The sequence below is a fragment of the Macrobrachium nipponense genome, chromosome 6 (genome assembly GCF_015104395.2).
Source record: "Macrobrachium nipponense isolate FS-2020 chromosome 6, ASM1510439v2, whole genome shotgun sequence".
Lineage (NCBI taxonomy): Eukaryota > Metazoa > Arthropoda > Malacostraca > Decapoda > Palaemonidae > Macrobrachium > Macrobrachium nipponense.
In genome coordinates this window covers 51,373,811-51,381,955 of record NC_061108.1, presented here as the reverse complement: position 1 = coordinate 51,381,955, position 8,145 = coordinate 51,373,811, and positions in this window count along the sequence as shown.

The following is an 8,145-nucleotide window of genomic DNA, read 5'->3' as shown; positions in this document are numbered from 1 at the left end:
CGTGAACGTTCTGGAAGAAAAGAAGCCAGGATTGTCAAGAGCATTGCCGGGATACCATGCCTTCGCAGGATGTGACTGTACATCGTCATTCTATAGGTAAGTCCTGGTGATTAAAAAATAAATAAAGAAAGAAAGAAATAAATAAATAATCATGCAAACACCCGAGTTTTGTACATAATACATCAAAAGTGCACCACGGTAATGAACTGCATGTGGTGCAAACGTGGTCCGAAAGTTCCACCAACGAAACTTCCACCCATGAAAATTCCTCCCAGAAAATTCCACCCACGAAAATTTCACCCACGGAAAATTCCACCCTTCGAAAATTTGATCTGATAAAATTTTCTCTTCCTCAGTCTCTCTTTCCGTTTAATTAAATTAAACAACCACCATCTTTACATACTGGCAATTACTTTAAAGAACCATCTTCATTAAACAACCATTATCTTTACAGAAGTGTATTTAAATTTTTTTTTTACTTAATTTAAATAGTTGCCTTTAAGGTTTTCCTTGGTGAGACCTTCATAAAATAACTAGAGCCAATTCTTATTTGGTATATTTATTAAAGCCATTTTTTTTTAAATATTTGCAATGGCTTTTTCACTTATTACAAGTGAAAAGAGAAAGAAGAAATTGTGTGACGAGGAAAACGAGGGTAAGCATACTCGTGAACTAGGTAAGCAGGTGCAGTATAATAATGACTTCGTTTGCATTGAAACTGAAATTCTTTTGTGCTTTGGCATATTTGCCCATCCACGATGTTGTTGATGGTTTTGAACTACTTTCTGATGATAAAGATAGACCTACAGAATTTATTTCTTATTTTGAACAGACTTAAGGCGCTGTCACACTAGCGAAATTTCCGTCGACTTTTGAATTTGTCGACGACTTTCTGGTGTCGTCGTCACGAATTTTGAAAACGGTACCGATCGAATTCAACCCATCGCTACCGTCGACTCTATTGTTTGTTTATTCTCGGAGAGCGCTCATTTCCAGTCGTCAGATGCAAGATGGAGTTCTTGGTACAATGGACAAGATTGCCAGAAAAGTTTTTGCTCGAAGTTATGGGGGAGAGACGATGCATATGGGACCATAAGCATGATAGTTTTACGGAAAAGGGTCTTAAATGAAAAAATTACCGAGAGATCACCATGCGACTCAGGGGAAACTTTCCTGAACTTGCTGATCTTTATACAAGATAAACATGCTATATCGTGAATATCAGATTGTTATATAGCCTAGGTCTGCTCTCATTGTTTAATTTTTTAATTTTTGCATTAGTGAATAATTCAAACAAAAATCTATAACATTCTTGCAGTGTTTCTCTAGCTTAATTTATAGTGCAGTCTGACTGTGGTTGTGTAAACAAGGTTACAAATAGCCTAATCTAGGCTAGCCCTAGCTTATATAATTTTTTAAAAATAAAACTTTTCACGTCCTTTTAACCAGGACCGAACCCAAAGACTTTTTTTAAATTCTATGTAGCATCATTAAACACATGCAAGCACGACCCACTAGTTGCTTTGAGTTATAAAGCATAGTTGTTTTATTCCGGGAAGTCACAGCTTAGATGGTTTGTTTACGTTTTGACGACAACAACCACGGTATGACAAAGAACGTGTGTGACAACCAGAGTACGGAATGACGCCGACTTCTTTGGAAAGTTGACGACAAACTCAGAAAAAGTCGACAGAAATTTCGCTAGTGTGACAGCGCCTTTATATTGGTGTTCAGCGTGGAAGAGGGGAACAGAGACGAAGAGTTGAACATCTTTTTCCCTATCGAAATGTGGAATGTACATGAACGTACTCTAAATGCCGTTCAGAGGACGAACAATCATGTGGAAGGTTTTAATAGTGCTCTAAAAGCCTCGTTAACAAATATCCATCTAAGTATCACTCCAAAATGAGGAGGCTCTTACCCAAACTAAAATTATTAATTTAAGACGAGGAGACGCAGTCTAAAAAAAAAAAAAAAACTAGTCTGTTAATGAAAGACTGATACATCTAGTAAAAAATTATGGACCATCACCCATTATCGAATTTTTAAAATGTATAGCATATAACTTGCATGAATAAAATTTCATGTTTGTTTCTGTCTATATTATCATCTGATATAGGTTGAATTAATAACTGATTTTAACTAATTAGAATACATTAGAATGTTTAAATATAATTTAATTCTATATATTTTCAACTAATTCAAAGATATTTTCTTACATTATCTGTTTCTATTTCCCATTTATAAAAATAAATCTTTTTGGTGGTGTAATTTCGTGGGTGGAATTTTCTGGGAGAAAATTTCGTGGGTGGAATTTTTTGGGTGAAATTTTCGTGGGTGGAATTTTCTGGGATAAATTTTCGTGGGTGGAATTTTCAGGGATAAATTTTCGTGGGTGGAATTATCTGGGGAGAAATTTTCGTGGGTGGAATTTTCTGGGGAGAAATTTTCGTGGGTGGAATTTTCTGGGAGAAATTTTCGTGGGTGGAATTTTCTGGGAGAAATTTTCGTGGGTGGAATTATCTGGGGGAGAAATTTTCGTGGGTGGAATTTTCTGGGGAGAAATTTTCGTGGGTGGAATTTTCTGGGAGAAATTTTCGTGGGTGGAATTTAAATGGCACCGGTATGATGCATTAACTAAAACTTGTTACAGTCATAATTGACATAATCGTCTGAAGGAAACCCTTTGATTATTCCTTACATTATAGAAAAGGAAAGTTGAAGCCCTTGGAGATCATAGAAAAGGATGCAGCCGGAAAATTTCCACATCTGTATACATGTGTGAGAGGTGGACAATGAGGCAGGTAGAAGTGTACTGATTTTTATTTTTATTGGTTGTTTTTGATTTAGCTGACCTTGTGTCAGCACGGGCTCTTGCTCACAGAGCAGCCCGTAAAGATTTTTATTACAGTCAACCCCGGAAATATAAATATACAGCATGCGGACCGCGGAAATAATGGTCACCGACCGGCGGAGAGAGTAAAAGTGGGTCGGCGAGACCCGATTTGTGTTTCTTGAGAGACATAAAATACAAAATATAAAAGTACACAATATGTGGTTATACAAGCTTTATACACTGACGGAAAGCCCGCTGAATGCTCTCTCAGGGGGAAGTAAGAACAACGCGAATGATGAATTATATACAGAGAGAATTATGAATAAGCGTTGTCCTTACAAATACTCCCCCCCTAAGACAATAATTAGGTATGATTGTTGGCTGACTTCTTTGTACTTCGGGTAGTCACTCGCGGAAGCGAGCTGGACGGCGGAGGCGCCCTCGGGTGTTGCGGATATTAGTTGTTGTGGTAGATCCTCGGGTTTTCCGGGGACGGGATGCCTCCCCTGAGGTGATCCTCGGGGGGTTCGACCGTCTTTTTTTTTCGAGGGCGGCCGCGGCTACGGCTAGGAGGTTTGGCGATCGAAGGAGTCGCTTTTTTCCGAGGAAGATTGAGGCGCCCTGTGGAATCCGCGTCTGCGAGGTCCTCGTCCATGATGAAGGCTGGTTCAGGCGATCGATTGTGACCCAGTCTCGCGACCCGTTGATGGATAAGAGATATGCCTTGTCAGTGCGTCGTAGGACGCGGAAGGGACCGCGGTAGGGTCTCGTTAGAGGCGGGCGTCGTCCCTGACGAAGACGTGCTTGCACGATGATAGGGCCTTCGGGAGGAAACGTTTGGTTCTGTCGGAGAAGGTTTTGACGCAGGGCGTGAACTTCCCGGCGGATTCCCGAAGCCTGGCGATGGAGACGTCAGCGTCGTCGGCATTGGTCGGGAAGAACTCGCCAGGGACTGTTAATGGCTCCCCGTATACCCCCCTTCTCCGCGGGTGATGCCTCGCCGTTTGCCCGCGGGGGGCAGTCCTGAGACCGAGGAGGACCCACGGTAGTTGGCTCTTCCAATTTTCGTCGGTGCAGCGCGCCATCAGGGAAGCCTTGATCGAACGGGGGTGGACTCTCTCCACCATGCCGTTAGCTGCTGGGTTGTAGGCGGTGGTGGCATGTAGCGACGTTCCCATTAGGCGGGCCAGGGCAGTCCACAACTCCGACAGGAAAACTGGTCCGCGGTCTGTCGTGATTTCGTCTGGCACTCCGAATCGACTGGATCCAGCTGGCGAGGAGTGCTTCGGCACATGCTTTCGTGGTCGCCTCCGACATCGGCGTTTGCCTCGGGCCATCTGGTGGAGCGATCGATTACCGTCAGGAGGTACCTGGCACCTTCCGACGGGGGCAGGGGGCCAACGACGTCTATGTGGATGTGGCCGAATCTTCGTTTCGGCTGCGGAAATTTCCCCACGCCTGATTCCGTGTGCTCCGACTTGATTTTTGTTTTAGTTTTGGCAAGGCACGCAGGTCCTGGCCCACTCGAGGGAGTCCTTCCGAATTCCATGCCAGACGAACAATTCTCCGTCAGGAGGCGCACCGTCGTCCGGCCCGAGGGGTGCGAGAGTCCCGTGTATGACGTCGAACACGGCTTTCCTTCGGGAGGCTGGGGATCAAGACGCGGCGCGGGGGCCCGTGCTGATGTCGCAGAGGAGCTCATGCTGCGGTCCGAAAGGCACGTCTTCCCACTTGAGGGCGGTGATAGCAGTGCGGGTATGCGGCAGTCTCCGGGTCGGCAGCCTGTTCCCGGGTGAGGTCTTCGTAGTCGACCCCGAGACGCACGGCGTTGATTTCTATCCTCGATAGGGCGTCTGCCACTGGGGTTCTTCTCGCCAGGCACGTACTGGATGGTGCAACCGAACTCTGCGATGGCTGCTAGGTGCCTCTGTTGTCTCGCTGACCAAGCGTCGCCCGCCTTGGTGAAGGCGTGTACCAAAGGGAGGTGGGTCCGTCCTGATCGTAAAGGGGGAGCCCTCGAGGAGGTAGCGGAAATGGTCCAGCACTGCTTGGTACACTGCCAGGAGTTCGCGGTCGAACGTGCTGTACCTCGTCTCGGCGGCTGATAGTTTTTTGCTGTAGAAGGGCGAGTGGCTGGGGCTCGCCCTGGACCACCTGCTCGAGGACAGCCCCGCAGGCGACGTTGCTAGGCTTGGGTCGGTGGTGAGGGCGTAAAGGTGCAGCAGGGTCTTGGTGGCATAATGTCGCCGCTCTGGCGAGGGCCCTCTTCGTCTCGTTGAAAGCCTTCTCTTGTTCGGCCCTCCCACGTTAGGGCCTTTGGTTTCCCCTTCAGGACCTGTGTTAGAGGAGACATGGTGCGGGCGGGCGGCGGGGATGAATCGGGCGGTAGTAATTGACCATTCCGATGAAACTCCTGCAGGGACTTGACCGTGGTTGGTGTTGGGAACTTCTGCACCACGCCTACCTTCGAGGCCATGGGGCGCACGCCCGTCGCGGAGATCTCGTGTCCGAGGAAGTCCACCTTCTCGGCGCCGAAGGTGCATTTGTCGAAACGGACGACCAGCCCGTTTTCCTGCAGGCGCTTCAGGACCGCTCGGGACGTGATGTAGTGCTCCTCCAAGGACCTGGAAAAAATCAAGATATCGTCGACGTAGCAGACGCAGAAGGGCAGGTCCCCCAGGATGCTGTCCATCAGGCGCTGGGAAGGTGGCCCCTGCATTCCTCAGGCCGAAGGTGAGTAATGGAAAACGAAGGAGCCAAAAGGCGTGATGATGGCAGTCTTGGGGACATCCTCGGGGTGCACTGGAACCTGGAAATAGGATTTTAAGAGGTCCATTTTTGTGAAGACCTTCGCCCCATGAAGGGCCCCTGTCAAATCCTGCATGTTTGGCAAGGGTATTGGTCGGGGATTGTAACGAGGTTGAGTCTTCTGTAGTCTCCGCAGGGCCTCCAGGTGCCGTCAGGTTTCTGTACCATGTGCAGGGCGACGCCCAAGGGCTCGATGCTTTCTTGCAGATGCCCATTCGTTCCATCTCCGAGAACGCCTGCTTCGCCTCCTGGAGGCGGCCTGGAGGGAGTCGTCGGATTTCGCGTGTGTCGGGGGGCCTGTGGTGGCTATGTGGTGGAATATCCCGTGCTTGGGCGGCGTCCCTGCCGCCTGACGAAGTTCCGGCTTGAAGACTTCGGGGAACTCCTGCAGGAGGTTGCCGTAGTGTGGGGCGATGGTACAAATTGTAGGGGCGCCCGGGCCTGCTGCCAGTGGAAGGAAAGGCATGTCCCCGTGCGAGAGGCGTTTGGGGGCGGCCCACGTCCACCCAGGAGGCCGTTCTGCGCCAGGAAGTCTGCACCCAGTAGCGGGATCCTGACGTCCGCGATTGTGAATTCCCAGACGTAGTTTCGCCCAAGATGGATATCTCGAGGGGCTTCGTGCCGTAGGAACGGATGGGGGTCCCGTTTGCGGCGACGAGGGAGGTTGTTTTGTCGGGCTCGCGGCTACGGTCTTTTCCTGACGGCGGGAATATCGAGTGCATTGCCCCTGTATCCACCAACATCCTCGGCCGGAGATCGCGTCGCGGACGTTAGAACCCTACGGTGTGTGGTTCCGACGCGGCCGTTGCCACGGGCGGCCTTGGTTTTGTTTGCCGTCGCCGTTTTTTGACTGTTGGAAGGTGCAAGGGCTTTCGCACCTCCTGGCGAATCTCCCGAACCTCCTGTGGAAGCGGCACCAGGAGTTTTCACTCGCTGCGTGGGAGGACTTCCCTTGGGATACGGCGCCGATCTCTTTGCGTTGGGTCGTCGTCGTCTTCTTTCCTTCTCTGCGGCCAGGCACACGGAGGATCGGGGGGGGGGGGGGGGGGGGGCGGCGAGCTTCGCGGCATTGTTCGACAACGTCAGCTTCTTTGCCTTCTCTAGTAGTTCGTCGTCCTCTAGGGTGTATGCGTCGGTCAGCTGCTTTCGGACGTCCGGCTCGAGTTGCCGCAGGAATATTTCGCGGCTCAGGCTGATCTCTACCTTTTTTTCCGTCGGGGCCTATTTCGGGCAGAACGGACGAGGCCCATCACAGTGTCCCATGCATCTTGTGGGTGTCGGCGCCGCGCATGGGGTTCGTGACTAGGTCGAGGGCGCGGGCGGCCCTTTCAGCGATAGGCACGGAATAGGCTGTCAAGAGCCTTTCTTTTATCTCGTCGAGCGTGACAAGTCCGATTCGTGCTCGACCGGTCAGCCAGTTAGATATTCGGTCGAAACACTTCTGTCGGGAGAGCCGCTGCGACGAGGTCAGCCTGCAGCACTTTTGTTTGTGAGCCCCGCGATCCAGGAATTGCCCTTCGGCTCGGAAGAACCAGGAAGACGGGTCAGCCGTTGTGAAGGGGGGCAATTTGACAGCTTGAGCGGCCGCTGTGTCAGAGTCTGTCGCTGGGGCGGGGGAGGCCCGGGTTTCCCGCGAGGTACTGTTTGCGCCCATTGTCCCTCTCACTAAAAACGGTCGACAGAGTCGTGAATGGCGGGCCAAACCGTTTGAGGAAACGCCTGAACACACCTTGGGCAGGTATGCCGTATTTAGTCCGTTAGAGGCGTTGGTTATTTCCACGGTAGGAGCTTTCAGAGATCTATATGAGGCGCCGTATGAGTCCGTTAAAGATCTCTGAAGGTGAGCGGCGGTAGTGAGTCCCTTAATGGCTGAGCCAAAACCGCTTGGGTCACCGTCCAAACCGGGAGGTCACCAGTTGTGAGAGGTGGACAATGAGGCAGGTAGAAGTGTACTGATTTTTATTACAGTCAAGGGAAATATAAATATACAGCATGCGGACGGAAATGTGGTCACCGACCCGCGAGAGAGTAAAAGTGGGTCGGCGAGACCCGATTTGTGTTTCTTGAGAGACATAAAATACAAAATATAAAAGTACACAATATGTGGTTATACAAGCTTTATACACTGACGGAAAGCCCGCTGAATGCTCTCTCAGGGGGAAGTAAGAACAACGCGAATGATGAATTATATACAGAGAGAATTATGAATAAGCGTTGTCCTTACACATGCATGGGCAAAGTAGATGGGGATCATCCCGATAGACCAAAATCCTGCCAAAAAAATATCTTTTATATATTATGAGTGTAACAAAAATAACAATGTTATTTATATACAATTTTATTTAAAACAGATTACAACCTAATAAAAAGCAGGTGTAAATGCATAATAAAAAAGATAATCTCACAGCATAAAGAAAGATTCAATATCGATATAAAATTTTAAAAGTAAAAACTTTACCCAAGGGATAAATTATGGGCTATTCCGCAATTGATAATCTAAC